The sequence below is a fragment of the Natrix helvetica genome (genome assembly GCF_964273705.1).
Source record: "Natrix helvetica genome assembly, chromosome: 6".
Taxonomy (NCBI): Eukaryota; Metazoa; Chordata; class Lepidosauria; order Squamata; family Natricidae; genus Natrix; species Natrix helvetica.
The window spans coordinates 83,075,204-83,092,069 of record NC_138553.1 but is presented as its reverse complement, the minus strand read 5'-3'; the positions used below and the strand labels follow the sequence as shown (position 1 = coordinate 83,092,069).

Below are 16,866 nucleotides of genomic sequence, written 5' to 3'. Positions count from 1 at the left end.
GAAGCAAAATGTCTTCAAAGAGAAGCAAGGAAGTCCAGTTGCCTCTTGAAAAAAGCGCCCTTGGGACAAGACAACCTTAAGTTCTCTGAGGAACTTTCAAAGCAGGGACAGCTGGATATGTATTTAATTTCTTTTTAACTTTTGGGATGTGTGTTTTTTAATGTTGTACGCCGCCCTGAGTCCTTTGGGAGAAGGGCGGCATATAAATCCAATAAAAACAAAAACAAAACAAACAAAACAAAACAGCTGTTCAGAACAATACTGGTAAAAATGTCTATTTGGTACCCAGAACATCTGAAGAAGCTGCTTGCAGAAGTGAAAATTAAGTTAAGTCTTCCTCTTGAACCAAAGAAGATAGAAGTTCATAGCAGCCTCCATTTTCATTCTCCTAGAAATAGACTTGAGCTATAACATAAACATGCTGGAAAAACAGCCCAGTTGGTAACATATATCAAAAATATAAACGATTTCTTTTCGGGTAGTAGACCTTGAGGAGAAATTCATGAAACGTGAGAAGATGAACATTTCTGTATATTATTGGAAATCCCCCCGGAATATCTCCCATTCCAGATCATTTCTTAAGAGCCCCCGAGATTTTAAAAAGGAAAAAGAATAATTCATTTCTTTTCCCCAGCTGGAATATATGCAAATCAGGTGCTGCAACAGATTTTAGTTCTATCCTTCCAGCATGTGAAACGTCTGAGTTATTAATAAAGGATCTGTTAATATAATGAGGAAGGAATTGTTATTAAATGCCTCTCTTCTCTCATATTTACACATGCCGGTTCTCTCTTATTGGTCTAGCCCACCTTAAGGATTCGAGTTGACTGTAGTTTGTTCTCATTTTATTTTGGTTGCAAAGGAGCCATGATTTCTCATGCTATCCAGTAACTTGTTCTGACGTGAACTCAAGATTCCTTTATTAGGAACGCCAGCAACCCCGGCAAAAAGTTTCTCTCACAGGCTAACAAGTCCATCTATCCGGGAGATGAATAGTTGCCTGTCAAATCTATTCATCTCTGCCCTCTGCCTTTTATCCCCAGTTAGGGTGGGGCTTTGCTAGCAGCAGGGGCTCTTCCGTCCCAAGGACCAGCCTATAGATTTCCACTGCTCTCCTCTCCTGCTTTTTGTGCATCTGTGCATCAGTCACTGGGCCCAGCTGTTTCTCCTCTTCCTCATCAGCCACCTCCAGACCTGGGGGCTGTTGACTCTCCAGCTGAGGGCTGACGGACGGCCCAGGCTCCCCCCCTCTCTCTTACAACTCCATTCCCTCTTCCCCCTTGGAGCTCCCATGTTGCCTTGATGCTGACCCTGTCTCCCACGCCTCCTCCTCCTCCTCCTCCTCCTCCTCCTCTGATTTGGGGAGGGGACGGTGGCTGACAGGCCACAACATAACTCATCTTCTTTTATCTCAGAAAAAGACTGTGTCTTCAACCTTCTGCATTTTAGGAGTGTATACCCCAGATCTTTGTAATCCTTTATAGTTAATCTATAGAAAGCAGTAATCTTGGAGTTCAAAAAGGCTGGCTGAAGTTCTACCGATTTTAGTGAAATTATTCCAAGAGAAAATTGCTCTGGATTCCAAGAGAAAATTGTTGTGGACTCCAAGGGGAGATTGTTCTGGACTCCAAGGCAAAAATTGTTCTGGATCCCAAGTGAAAAATTATTCAGGATTCCAGGAGAAAAATTGTCCTGGGTTCCAGGAGAAAAATTGTCCTGGATTCCAAGGGGGAAATTTTCTGGATTCCAAGGGAAAAATTGTTCTTGGCTCCAAGAAAAAATTGTTCTGGATCTTTGGCATGAAACAGCACATTAGATTGTATTAAGAAGTGCATGCAAAATATCTAACTCAAAACATTTACCCACGTCCTGTAGAAGCAAAGCTCATTTTTGTTGGGGTAGAAAAGTGTGGCTCTGATATTTGTAACCGAAATGACTTTTACAGTGTCTCCATTGAGTTTTCCAAAGCTGATAACTTTGCATGAATCACGATAATCCCCCAGCCTTTGGGCTTGTGCCATTCTGTAATTGCAACGAGACAATATCGGTCTGAATATTTGCATATTTATATAAAGATCTTGGTTTCCGGGCGTTTCCTCATCTTGAGTGATGGCGACAAAATTAAGCATCGTACATTTTAAGTATTGATGTGTTGGGTTGCTCTCATCCCGACCTGGATTATTGCTAGCAGGTTTTCGAAGTGGAAATCTAATTTAAACCCAGCTGGAAGCAAATGAGACCATCCTCCTTGCTTTTTGTCTGCTTAAGTGTTAACTGTCTGAGATTAAATTAATCTCTCCCTTTTCAACATACACCGTGAGGCCTGAGCAAAAAAAACCAAATAATGAAGCACTGAAAATGTAAAGAGGAATTGAGAGTCTCTCCCTAGAGCTTTGCAAAACCTAACAAGTCCCTCAAAAATGAGCAGATCTTCATGAATGCATTTGTTAAAGACTGAGAAAAGGTGGTTATTGGCCAGTTCTCTCTCTCTCTAGGCCCAAAGTTGGCCAGCAAAATATTCTACTTGCAGAAGGAGAAGGAAATTAATTCTAGGTCTGATCTCTTTTGGATGATCCATCAGTAAGAACCATTAGTCAGTGGAGCAAGCCTCCAGAGGCTGCAGAGGGGCAGACTACTAGACATGCGCAGGGGGTGGGAGGAGAGCATGGGCTGGTGGTGGTGCAGCTGGTCATTTCTATCAATTTAGAGAGTCATTGAGGCCACTCAGTTTGGCGGTTCGAATCCCCAGCACCGCGTAACGGAGTGAGCTCCCGTGACTTGTCCCAGCTTTTGCCAACCTGGCAGTTCGAAAGTATGTAAAAAATGCAAGTAGAAAAATAGGAACCACCTTTGATGGGAAGGGAACAGCGTTCTGTGCGCCTTTGGCATTGAGTCATTCGGCCACATGACCATGGAGACGTCTTCGGACAGCGCTGGCTCTTTGGCTTTGAAACTGAGATGACACCGCTCCCTAGAGTCGGGAACGACTGGCACATATGTGCGAGGGGAACTTTTACCTTTTTATCTCACAGTGCCTTAAACAAAACCACCACATTCTTCCCTATTTTTTATGCTGGGGTTTGTAAGCTGCTTAGAGGCAAATGACTGATGTGACACACAAGCCCTTTTAGGAAATAAAAAGATTGCTATAATTTTGCTGGAAAAAAAATTACAGCCTTCTCTTCCCACACAACTCTGTGTTTTCTGAGGCCAGAATATTAGTGTGCAATATTTATTCTTTTGCGGAAAACACATTTTCCCCCCAGCAGCCTTGATGGAAAAAACTGAAGCCACTTGTAACCTGCTCTAAATATATGTGACCGAAGGGCAGATACACAGTCCAATACTAAAAAGCTTATTAACCTCTTGTCAAAGATTGACAAGGGCCAAAATAAAGTGGTTTTTTTGGCGGTGGCTTATATTATAAGCACCTTTCTTGAGAAATTTCTCATTTCTGTTTCTTTCCCTGACGTTGGATCGAAAAGACAGCCTGATATCGGCTGCCTGTAAAATATTTCAATGGTATTTGGATGAAGTTAATTGAAACTTAAAGCTGCAGTTTCATGTGTGATGCCAAATATGATTCTTCTACGTGGTAAACCCCTCTGTTTTAAAAAAAAAGAGGTAAGTCTTTAAATGGGACTAAGGAATATATTGTAAAAAAATAAAGGAAGGAAAAGTGAGGAAATCTCTTGGTAGAACTCGCCGGGCAGGTTAAGATGCAGTTAAAATATTTATATATTAAATGAATTTATATGAGTAAATATATAAAGAGTGCTTCTGGCTGGCTTACAAAATTAAAACCCACCATACAAAGCCCATAAGCCATTACCTCCAGTTATGTTAGTTACATTAAGTAGGGTTGTAAAAAGTTGGACTGTTTTATCTGAGTTCAGTAGATGTGGCTCAGTAGGTTGTAAGCAACTATTTGCATCACTAAGATATATTTTGAGAACGTCTAGGGAGGATTACTTTCCTTCCTCCCTCCCTTCCCTATTCCTTCTTTTCCTCTCTCCCTCCCTCCCTCCCCTATTCCCTCTTTCCTTCCTCACTTCCCCCTCCCTCCCTTGCCTATCCCTTTCTTCCCTCCTTCCCTTCACCCTCCCTCCCTTCCCTATTCCTTCCTTCCCTTGGCTCTATGCCGGAGGCAGTGATGGGACCAGGGCTGTCCGACAGTTATCAGATGCCTTTGGATTCGGAGATCAGGGGGGCAGAAGAACAGCTGGAGCCTGTTCCAGTGTGCGCATAGTACGCAGAGCTGCCAGGAGAAGGGAACAGTTAAGTAACAAGAGCTGACTCGGGAGTAAAGGCACAGGTGGACGGTGAATGGCCCTTCCCAGAGGAAATAAAGAGGAGCGAAAGGGGAGTGGAGTTTGCAGGAGACAATTACTTGAATTCATTAGGGTGAAGATCTGTTCCTGACTTCTTGCCAAGGAATTGCTGCTACAGCTTGGAGTTTGGAAGATATCGGCCTGGCAGCTCTCCAAGCCTGATCAAGGTCTGTAGTTGTGAAATCTCTTGAAAGACTTTGCTGGAGAGGAATTCCCTGTAAAATAAATAAAAGAGGTTTTATCAGGATGAGGAGTTGGCTTCATGATCTTGGGAAGCCTAGGTCAGCACACCTGAGCAAACTATCTAAACTTTGCCATCTCTTGTTCCTCTGGAATAGCACCCCCTCTCTTTGGGAATCCAGACTCCATTCCACCACAGGACACATGGATGGCTTTGGTTGAGCTCAAACACTCAGGAAAACCAGCCTCTTTTAACAGTTATAGTCCTCGCTTAACTGGATTCCCTGCAAGGCGAACTTACGATCTGGTTCTAGAGTGACAACGGCCGGACACACACCTTGAGAAGGTGTGTCCACAGTTCAGGCACTTAGCGACCTGCTCGCCCTTACGATCCGTTGCAGAATTCTGCAATCACATGACACCATTTTAATGACGGTTTTGCTGTCATTCATTCTCATGTATTCATAAGGAGGATACATGCGTATTATTGAGTTTGCTTAACGAGCACTGCAAAATGAATCAATAAAATTGAGCCTATCACAATGGGGCCCACAACTTATGACTCACAACATAAATCCCAGGGTCCTTTAGGGTCGTAAGTCCAGGACTACCTGCAGATGGTTAGTCTCTGGAAATTGTAGCCATGTCGATCAGTCTTCTGGGAAGTCGCAAAAATATCCCTGGAAAAAAAAGAAAAGACGACGGCAATTCCCAGGGCTCCAGACTGACTTGAAGGCAGCCTCATATTTTATGCATGCTCTTTGTGCCTAGCAACACAGATTTTTTAAAAAGTTGGTACGGTCTTGCTGGTGTAGCTTTTATTAACCGAGCAGAGGGGCGCATCCCGAGGCTGCTAGCTTGTGACTAATCTATACCACACATAAAATATGCATCAGGCAGCAGCTTCTCTGGAAAGCTTCAACCTGATGCAAAAGCTGGGAGGTCTCTGGGCGAGGAGAACGCAGCAAAGCTCTTCCCCTCAGCCAGTTGGTTGCATAAAAATCCAGCATTGTTCTACAGAGAGACTTCTAAGCTCAGAGATGGATGCTTCCTTGCTTGTTTCTCTCTCTCTTTCTCTCTCTCCCCCCCTCCCTCCCTTCCTCCCCTCTCTCTCATCTCTCTCCCTCTCTCTCATCTACCTACCTACCTACAGCTCTATCTCTATCTCTCTATCTCTCTATCTCATCTCTCATCGATCTATCTATCTATCTATCCATCCATCCATCCATCCATCCATCTATGTATCATCTCTCTCTCTCTCTCTCTCTCTTTCACTCTCATCTCTCATCTATCTATCAATCCATCCATCCATCCATCCATCCATCCATCCATCCATCCATCCATCTATCTATCTATCTATCTATCTATCTATCTATCTATCTATCTATCTCTATCCCTCCCTCCCCTCTCTCATCTCTTATCTATCTATCATCTATCTATCTATCATCTATCTATCTATCATCTATCTATCTATCATCTATCTATCTATCCATCCATCTATCTATCTATCTATCTATCTATCTATCTATCTATCTATCTATCTATCTATCATCTATCTATCTATCTCTATCTATCTCTCTTTCACTCTCATCTCTCACCTATCTATCAATCAATCAATCCATCTATCTATCTCTATCCCTCCCTCCCCTCTCTCATCTCTTATCTATCTATCATCTATCTATTTATCATCTATCTATCTATCTATCTATCTATCTATCTATCTATCCATCTATCATCTATCTATCTATCATCTATCTATCTATCTATCTATCTATCTATCTATCTATCTATCTATCATCTATCTATCTATCTCTCTTTATCTCTCTCTCTCTATCTATCTCTATTACTTATCTCTATCTCTCTATCTCTCTATCATCTATCTCTATCTCTCTTTCACTCTCATCTCTCATCTATCAATCAATCTATCTCTATCCCTCCCTCCCCTCCCTCCCCTCCCTCCCCTCTCTCCCCTCTCTCATCTCCTCTCTCTCTCTCTCTCTCTCTCTCTCTCTCTCTCTCTCTCTCTCTCTCTCATCTCTTATCTATCTATTTAACATCTATCTACCTACCTACCTACCTATCATATGGCATTTACAGAGGTCATGCAAACACTGATATACAAATGTAAGTTTAAATAAAGAATCAGCAGAGAGATGGAAGGAGGGAGAGAGAGGTGGGAGAAAAATTTTCAAAGATAAATAAACCAAGAAAGTCCAGTTGCCTTTTGGGGAAAGCACCTTCTTCTGAACATCTGGATAAGCTCTAAAGTGACTCAACGGGTTATCTTCTGAGGAAACACATTATGGACTGACACTTTAATATCATTTGCAATGATAAAACCTCTGCCTTGCTATTGGGAACTGGGATGCTTGTTTATTTTTCTTCTTCCATGGGGTGCGTGACATTTTATTTTCCTACCGAGGGAGAATGTAGGCTTGCCTTGAACTTACATGGATTAGAAGACAGCAGTGTCACACAACAGCTGTATTCTTCTCAGTGGTTTCTATTGTTGCCTTAAGAATATATCCAGTCAAACCATCCAAATGCACACCAAACCTCTTCCCGTCGAGCGCTTCGGAATCACCGAAGCCAAAAAGATTTCTCATTTTCACCGGGAAGCAAGAACCGTTACTGAGCCAGCTTAAGAACCTGGCGGAAGACTCTGCAACGGCGTTAGATTAATATATATGATATTTTTTATAAGCCTTTATCGCCTGATTCCTTCTTTGTTTAGAGGGAAGGAAAATCCTGCACATCTTTCATTTTTGAACAAAAAGCAAGGAAGGCCAAGGCATTTAAGCTAAGAAAAATCCGATATATATTCACATTAGAACCCATCACAGCTGAAAGCACTATAGATAGTCCTTGACTTATAACTGTTCCTTTAGTGCAGAGTTGGTATCAATGGTGAAATTCATTTTTTTAACTACCACTGTTCTGTGGGCGTGGCTTGGTGGGCGTGGCAGGGGAAGGACATTGCAAAATCTCCATTCCTTCCCCATCCCACTCTGGGGCCAGCCAGAGGTGGCATTTGCCAGTTCTCCAAACTACGCAAAATTTCTGCTACCGATTCTCCAGAACCTGTCAGAACCGGCTGAATTTCACCCCTGGGTGGTATTCATGGCTGACACGCATCAGATTCCTTCTTACAATTGCCATTTCCTTGCATTGCACCCGCAAAGCTGTTGTGCTAAGTTCACAAAGAGCTGCCTGGCTTCTTGTCATTTGTCTGTTTAGGCTCTGATCACATCTTCGTAAAAATGATTCAGTAGGACGATAACCTTCCTGCGGCATTCCACATTTCGGTTGCAAAGTTTAAGGGCAATTCTTATAATTAAGGAGGTTGGAGTTCTAAGTGTTTGTTTTCCTGGACTAAATGAAGAATTGCCGTATTTTTCGGACTATAAGACGCAGCAGAGTATAAGACGCACCAAGATTTTGAAGAGGTAAATTTTAAAAAACGTTTTTGCACTCTGCAGGCCTCCCAAACTCTCTGCCCATTTTTTGTGAAAAATGGGGCATGCAGAGAGTTTGAGAGGCCTGCAAAGTGCTCATGGAGGCTGGGAGGGGAGGGGGGGGAATGAGCAAAAGATTGCCCATTTTTTGCAAAAAAACAGGGCATGCATAGGCTTTGAAAGCCTTGTAGAGTGCTACTGGGGGATGGTGGGGGGCAAAAACCACCCATTTATTTCTTGTTTTTGCCCTCCCCAGCTGCCAGGAGCACTTTGCAGGCCTCACAAACTCTCTGCACGTCCATTTTTGTGAATGAGGCAGGGTTTTGAGAGGGCAAAAATGCTGTGTTCAGTGTATAAGACACACACAGATTTTCTCCCTCTTTTTTGGGGGGAAAACGGTGCGTCTTATACTCTGAAAAATACGGTAATTGTCCCACGCAATCAGTGCATTATGGGCTGATATAAATGGCTGAGAATGAACAGATGGAAACCCACTGAATTTGAGAGACCCTCGTTAAAACGGCTCTTGCATTCAGGAAGAAGGATAATTCATACATGACGGGGTCAGTACCTTATAGAAGGCGGAAAAGTTTCAAATAGGCTTGTCCAAGGAGCTGATTTGTAGATGTAATTTGCTTCTTACCAGAACTGGGTGCCCTGATGTTCAATCCTTGAATTCATAAAGAAACTTCCTTTCCGCAGAGGAGAAAATGTTGATCCAGATCACGAGGAGAACGTTGCCTAAGCAACCGTTCTGAAGCAAATCGGAAGAGAGAGAGAGGAAAACAAGCAAAACGAGCTTTACTAGAAGTAGAAAATTTCCTAAACACCCCATATATTTGCCTAGGACCGAGAAGAGAATTTCCAAAGCCAAACAACCAAGAGCAAATATTTAAGAGAGAGGAGATTTATACCTGAAGAACTTCTCAGGAACTTCTGGAGTTTTCACCAAGATATCCGCGGACAAAAACCTTGCATCGTAGAGATCGCTTGGAGGTGGGAGATACTTCCAATGTAATCTATCGGATTCAGAGGTGGGTTCCTACCGGTTTGGCTTGGTTCAGCCGAGTAGGTAGTAACTCGGCTGGACCCGCACTCGAACCGGTTCTATCTGGGGTGCCATAGTAGCCACCATTTTGTTTTTTGCTTCTGCGCATGCGTCCCTGAGTTGAACCGGCAGTAAAAGAAGCCGGAACCAACCCTGACCAGATCCCCTGCAAGGATTGTCCCTGTGACTATGTAAGACAGATGGGGAGAAAGCTAACCATCAAATTATAAGAACACAAGCGAACGGTGAGACGAAGAGGCCCTAACTCCATGATGGTGAGACTATGCATGTGTGCCACAGGTGGCATGCTGACTTTCTCTGCTGGCACACGAGCCATCAGCTCCATCGCGCATGAATGCGTGCCTCCCGCTGGCCAGCTGGTATTTGGGTCTCCTGCCTGATCCTTCTCTTCTCTACATTAGCCATGCCCAGTTCCTGCAACCATTCATCGTATCTTTTAGCCTCCGGTCCCTTCATCCTCTTGGTTGCTCGTCTCTGCACTTTTTCTAGAGTCTCAGCATCTTGTGTGGTGACCAAGATGTTGGCAGGAGAATGAATGGCTTCACCTTTCCTTTGTTCCTCCGAGTTTTATTTTCCATATATATATATATATTAGCATTTAAAGAGCAACTCAAAATGCTGAGCCGGGCTCTTTCGTGTCTCTCTCGGACAGGAAGGAGTGGACGCAAAGGCCATTTGTCATGCTTTCAAGTGAAACTTCTAAAGTGCTACCAGCAAGTTTCTCCTCTTACTATTGATCTGCTCGAAATTAAGGCCATTAGAAACCTACGGAGAGTGTGAAATGTGAAATTTAATTACCTCTGGCGTGACCCAGATATTTCCGCTGCAGAGGGAAAGGGTGGGATGGCTCAGAGCTGATTTGCGAACAGTGGCCTTCTCGGAAACGCCGGGAGGGATTTTGTTCCTTGAATAAGGCCCAAACCTTCCTTTCCGCAGCCGAGAAATGCAAAGGGCTCCCTCTGGATCAAAAGATCTTGGACTAAAACTGACTCGGTCCCAACAGGCCAGGAGTGGGATACATTTACTTTCCCTACCAGTTTGCAAATGTGAGTGCACTCGTGCTTGCTTCGCTCATGTCAGCCACCTTCACACATGCGCAGGTCCTTTTGGTGAAAAAAAAAGGGCCTAAATGGGATGCCGTAGAGCTGGATGCCGGTGGGTAGAGCCAGAGATGGGTTCCTACCAGTCCGGTCCAGTTCGGCTGAGTAGCTAGTAACTCGACCTGCGACACCCTCAAACTGGTTTTCTTGTTTTTTTTGTTTCTTGTTTTTTTAATTACTGCGCATGTGCACGGGTGCATACTCTGCGTCCCTGAGCAAACTGGTAGTAGCAGCAGCTGGAATCCACCCCTGGGCGGAGCCAACCGCGATTTCCACTACTGGTTCGGGCAATCCAGTCTGAACTGGTAGAATACCACCTCTGCAACAGACATCATACTTTTGCAATGATTTGCTTCCCGTTTCTCATTGGAGGAAAGACTTATAACTTTGGGGGAAAGTGCAGAGAAGGTCAACTAAGAGGATTAAAGGCCTGAAGACAAAAACATGTCAAGAATGGTCGCAGGATTTGGGTCTGGCCAGTCTGGAGAAAAGAAGAACTAGGGACGGTGTGATAGCAGGTCTTCCAGCATTTGAGAGGTTATCACAAAGAGGAAGGGGTCAAGTTATTCTCCAAAGCACCTGAGGGCAGGACAAGAAGCAACAGGTGGAAACTCATCAAGGAGAGAAGAAACCTGGAATTCAGGAGAAACTTTCTAATGGTGAGGACAATTAACCAGTGGGACAGCTTGCCACCAGACTTTGTGGGTGCTCCGTCATTTAAGGCTTTCAAGAAGAGGCTGGGCAGCCAATTGTCTGAAATGGCATAGGGCAGGGGTGTCCAAACTTGGGAACTTTAAGACTTGTGGACTTCAACTCCCAGAATTCCCCAGCCAGCCATGCTGGCTGGGGAATACTGGGAGTTGAAGTCCACAAGTCTTAAAATTCCCAAGTTTGGACACCCCTGGCATAGGGTCTCCTGCTTGAGCAGAGGGTGGGCATCTATTACCCTCTAGAGTTTTACAGCACTCTCTGGGTGATTTACAATGTCAGCATTATTTACACATTGCTCCCAACAATCTGCATCCTCATTTCACTGACATCGGAAGGATGGAAGGCTGAATCAACCTCAAATCCTGCCAGGATCGAAGGAGATGGAGAGGAATGGAATAGAATATCTCAAGACCTAAAATGGACACCTAACATCAAAAACGTCATCAAAAAAGCACAACGAAGAATGTTCTTCCTGCCCCAACTCAGAAAGCTCAAACTGCCCAAGGAGCTCCTGATTCAGTTCCACAGAGGAATGATTGAGTCTCTCATCTGCACCCCCATAACTCTCTGGTTTGGCTCTGCAATCCAAAAAAGACAGACCCGGACTTCAACGGATAATCAGAACTGCAGAAAAAACAATGGCTACTTACCTGCCTTCCATTGAGGACCTGTATATTGCATGAATCAAAAAGAGGGCTGGGAAAATATTTACAGACCCCTCACATCCTGGACATAAATTGTTTCAACTCCTACCCTCAAATAAAGAATAAAGTATTCTATTCTATTCTATTCTATTCTATACTATACTATGAAGATGAAGAGCGAGAGGGAGGAAGAATGGGAAGAGGAGAGAGAGAGAGGGTGAGAGAGGGGAGAGAGAGAGGGTGAGAGAGGGAGAGGGAGAAGGAGAGGGAGAGAGGGAGAGAGGGGGAAAGGGAGAGAGAGGGAGAGGGAGGGAGTGGGAAGGAGAGAGGGGAGAGAGAGGAAGAGGAAGAGGGAGAAGGAGAGGGAAAGAAAGAGGGAGAGAGGGGGGAGATGGGGGAGAGGGATTGAGGGGAGAGAGAGGGAGAGGGAAAGAGAGAAGGGGAGAGGGAGAGAGAGGGGGAGTGAGGGAGAGGGAGGGGGAGAGGGGAGGGAGAAGGTGAGAGGGAGAGAGGGGGAGAGAGGGAGTGAGGGAGAAGGAGAAGGAGAGGGAGAGAGAAAGAGAGAGGGAGATAGAGAGGGAGAGAATGATCTTTTTCCTAAAACTTTGGTCATCCTCAAATTCTTGCATTTCTACCACTGAAAACCGTCTAAAGTCCTCCATCCCAAAGGCAGCGAGCGCATTCATGCCAGCTGCTTCACCCTCCTCCTTGGAGAGAAAATGTTCCTTTGCCTTCGGAGATCCATCTCAGAGGCCTCCAGACTACAATGACTTTATCCGCTCGCTGTCCCCTACAACAGCTCAGGTTGCATCAGACGTCTCTCCTCTCCCTCCCTCCCTCCCTCCCTCCCTCCCTCCCTCCCTCCATGACAAACCCACCCATGAAGCATTTTAAAAGAGGACCAGGAAAGTCCAAAATATTTCTTCCTTGATGGAGAGGAACAGGAGCTCCAAAGAGAAGGCAGCCGATAAGCAAGCCTCCTAAATAAGTTGGTTGGATCAGGCTTCGGAGAGAGCCGCCGATAGGTACCGCAAAACAGGAAACCTTGGCCTTTTATGGAATAAAATATCAATACTTCACTGCAAGCGCCAATAAAATATAACCCTGCGGCATTATCGACATTCAAAACTAGGCCTGTGAAACATTCGGTTAATGAGGTCCTTCTCCTTGTGTGGTTTCCACATTTTTAATAGGTTTCGTGCAAAAAGTAAGTTTTTCATGAAAATTCAGGCACTTGTATTTTTGAAGTCAACAGGAATCTAAGTTGAGGGAGACTTAATTTTTACCTGGTACAAATAGTCCTATGCTTTCAAAAGTTCACTTAGTGACCGATTAAAGTTACGACGGCACTAAAACGTGAATTATGACCGTTTTTCACACTTACGATAGTGGCAGCATCCCCCATTGTCATGTGAACAGAACCAAGATGCTTGGCAACCGACTCGTATTTATGACGGTTGCAGTGTCAGGGGTGTGTGTGTGGTCACGTGATTCTCTTTTGCGACCTGGTGAGCAAAGTCAATGGGACTCACTTAACAGCCATGTTCCTCACATAGTAACAGCGGTGATTCAGTTTGCAAGGGTGGCAGGAGGTTCATAGAACGGGGCAACAGTCACTTAACAACTGTCTTGCCGAGCAACCAAAATTTGGGGCCCAGATGTGGTCGTAAGTCGAGGACTATCTGTAATTCTGGGAGAATTAACAGGGGTTAGAAGGAGAACTAGAAATGGCCGATTTTTACACAGACTGATATACAGAAAAGCAATGGAAGATTGATGATACAGGTAGTGTCCAGGTTGGATCAACAGTTATGTGGTTAACTAATGGGGTTGGACTAGAAGACCTCCAAGGTCCCTTCCCACTCTATTATTCTATTCTATTCCATTCCGTTCCATTTTCTCTTCCCGTCCCTTCCTTTCCATTCTTCCCTTCCCTTCCATTCTTCTCTTCTCTTCCCTTCCCTTCCTTTCATTCCATTCCATTCCATTCCATTCCCTTCCATTCTACTACTCTACTCCACTCCACTCCACTCCACTCCTGTTCTATTCTATTCTATTCTATTCCTACTGATTGATTGCTGCACAGTGCAAAAGAATATCCTTTTTTCGTGAGCTCCCCTTGAAATTGTGGTGGGGTGCTTCAGGATGTGACTTTGCCCCCACAAAGTTAGGTATGAGATGCTCACCAGATTTTAATTGAAAGGATGAGAAGTCTCTTTTTTTCATCAAAACCGAATATTAGGTTGAAAAATCAATGTTTGTGCCTCAAAGCTTTGTCGTGAAGGAGCGTTTCCACCACCGTCCAGTTCTTAATAGAGGCAGAAAAATGCAGGAACAGGACTGGAGGTCAAACCAATAAGAAGAAGGTCTCGGAAAACCTTGCCACTCCATTAACCATGAAAAATAACAGATTTGTTTCAGGGGGAAGGTGAGAAAGAAGCCAAGCAAAGAAGAGCGAGATGGAACAAGCCAGGAGAGGTAATGGTTTATATCTCCGTGATGTTTCACCGTGAACTTGATTTGCCTCCTTTTAATACTTTGTTTAATGGGAAAAGATGATTTGAAACTCTAAAGGCCCATGTAGGCGAGATATTACTTACTACTTTGCTTGTTGTTATGGAAGTGGTTATTATTATTATTTTTTTTTACATATATCTCCTGCCAAAACACTCCCCTTTCCTAACCAATATTCTTTTCTGGAATTATGGGATGGCCATGATACTGTATTAGTCCTGTAATAATGCAGTCACTCAGTGACAAAGTAACTGAGCTTGTCGATCAGAAAGGTCGGCAATTTGGCAGTTCGAATCCCTAGCGCCGCGTAACGGAGTGAGCTCCTATTACTTGTCCCAGCTTCTCCCAACCTAGCAGTTCGAAAGCAGGTAAAAAATGCAAGTAGAAAAATAGGAACCACCTTTGGTGGGAAGGGAACAGCATTCCGTGCGCCTTCGGCATTGAGTCATGCCGGCCACATGACCACAGAGACGTCTTCGGATAGCGCTGGCTCTTCGGCTTTGAAACGGAGATGAGCACCGCCCCCTAGAGTCAGGAATGACTAGCGCATATGTGCGAGGAGAGCCTTTACCTTTAGTTGTAAACTGGAGAAAAATATTGATCTAGGTATCCGTGATGATTTCCTCAGATGCTTCCCCAGATACCTCTCTAGATGTTTGCTTGGGGGAGGATGAACCAGTTCCTGGAATCATATGCTCAACTTCTATGACATTCTGACAAGCAACGTCAAAGGGGAAGCCAGATTCACTTAACAACCATGTTTCTGCAGTGATTCCCTTAACGATGGTGGCCAGGAAGGTCATAAAATAGAGCAAGAGTCACTTAACAGCCAGTAGAATTTTCCAGAGCCATTTTTGCATCGCTCTTATACAAGGCTAACACATTGGGCCTGCAAAATTCCCAAGGGCCATTAGATGGCGACACCAAGACGTTGGGGAGGAAAAAAAAAACTAACTCTTTGCTGCCAACTAGTGGCCATCTGATTATTTTCAGAAGAGAACGGTTAGTTCTGATTAAATCATCCCTCGCATAACCAAATAACGGATGGCTTTCTCGCTGAGACATTTTCCATTTGGATAATTTCATGGCCTCTCCCCTCATGTTACCCTGGGCGCAATTTATGATTATTCAAATACACGTAACGGGAGGAGTGGTGGTGGTGGGGAAAGTCATTAAGCTGAGAGCAAAACGGAGAACTTTTTTTTCGGATACAAACACAATTAGGCGCGCCAAGCGAAGACTTTGCTGATTTATGAGCTCCGTGTGCAACCATCATACATTCATAAAGCGTTATCCACTGAACAATCAAATAAATTGGCTTATCTCTGTGCCGGGATTAAGGAAGGGATGGCTGCCAGTCAACCAAGAGTAGATGCTAGAGATGCTAGAGATTAATCTGTAAGGGGCAGATGCTAAAATCCTTTTTTTGCCCCTCCCCCCCGCTACTGCTTTGCCTGGATACCTCTAATTAAATAACCTTCCCGTTGCAATGAATGAAATTCATTTTAATCAAACAATCAGTCAATCAGAATAAAGCACAGGGGACCTTGGAGATTGTTCTGATCCAGCTCCCCAAACACAACAAACCCTCTGAAATGATCTCAAACACCTGCACAGACCACGTTGCAACCAGGGAAGGATTGAGCCTAGGTACCTGTGGCTCCCCACAGCCTGTGGGGACCCAGCTTCCCAAACATGACGAACCCTCTGAAGTAAACTCAAAGATTCCTTTATTTTGCCCCGGCAAACAGTTTCTCTCTCACCGCAGGCTAACAAGTCCGTCCAGGTGGAAGAGTTGTTTGCCCCATCTATTCATCTCTACCCACTGCCTTTTATCCCCAGAGCTAGGGAGGGGCTTCATTAGCAGCAGTGGCTCTTCCATCCCAAGGACCGGCCCATAGATTTCCACTGTTCTCCTCTCCTCTGCCTTCTGTGCATCTGCGCATCAGTCACTGGACCCAGCTGTTCCTCCTCTTCTTCATCAGCCACCTCCAGACCTGGGGGCTGTTGACTCTCCATCGGAGGGCTGGCGGATGGACCAGGCTCCGCCTCTGTCTCTCTACTGCCTCCATTCCCTCTTTCCCCTCACAGCTGTCAGGTTGCCCTGATGTTGCCCCCCCCTCTCTATCTGTCTCTCTCTGCCAGCTCCATTCTCTCTTCCCTCTCGGAAGTCTCAGGTTGCCTTGATGCTGACCCTGACTCCCACACACCCCCTCCTCTACAATCTGGCAGCCCCCAAACGTTTGGGCACCAAGGACCGGTTCTGTGGAGATCTTTCCATGTGCCGGAGGGGATGTGGTTTCCCATACTGCTTGCATCCCACGGATGGGGCTTTGCTTGTTTGCACAGACCGTTTTTTGGCATGCTGCGGCCCTGTGTCGGTCCACCCACCAGGGGTTGGCAACCCCTGTTGCAGTCCAATCCCCTGCTCAAGTGGGAGACCCTGCCCCATTTCAGATCAGTAGCCTCTTCTTAAAAAACCTCCAGTGATGAAGCACCTTACAACTTCTGGTGGCAAGTTGTTCCTCTGGTTAATTGTCCTCCCTGTTAGGAAGTTTCTCCTTCGTTCCAGGTTGCTTCTCTCCTTGATGGGTTTCCATCCGTGGCTTCTTATCCTGCCTTCTGGTGCTTTGGAGAGTAGGTTGACCTCCCCCTTCTTTGTGGTAACCAGTGGTGGGATTCAGCCAGTTCGCACCTATTTGGGAGAACTGGTTGTTAACTTTCTAAGCTGTTCTGTTGGAAGAGATCTCCTTTTTTAAAAAAAAAAACAAAGTTTTTATTTTATTTTTGTTGTTGCAAATTTTAAATTCTTTTATAAACAAAGTATTGCCCGGGATTTCCCCTTTAACATCTTCTCATGTA

General features: G+C 44.7%; 1 long non-coding RNA gene across 1 annotated transcript; it reads right to left on the bottom strand.

Annotated features, from left to right (window-relative positions):
• Positions 1-3,165: 3,165 nt before the first annotated feature.
• LOC309394762 lies at positions 3,166-8,681 on the bottom strand. Its single transcript, XR_014175786.1, has 3 exons — positions 8,538-8,681; positions 5,079-5,191; positions 3,166-3,605 (listed from the first exon to the last, which is right to left on the bottom strand). It is a non-coding gene; the product is annotated as an uncharacterized lncRNA (long non-coding RNA).
• Positions 8,682-16,866: the final 8,185 nt, after the last annotated feature.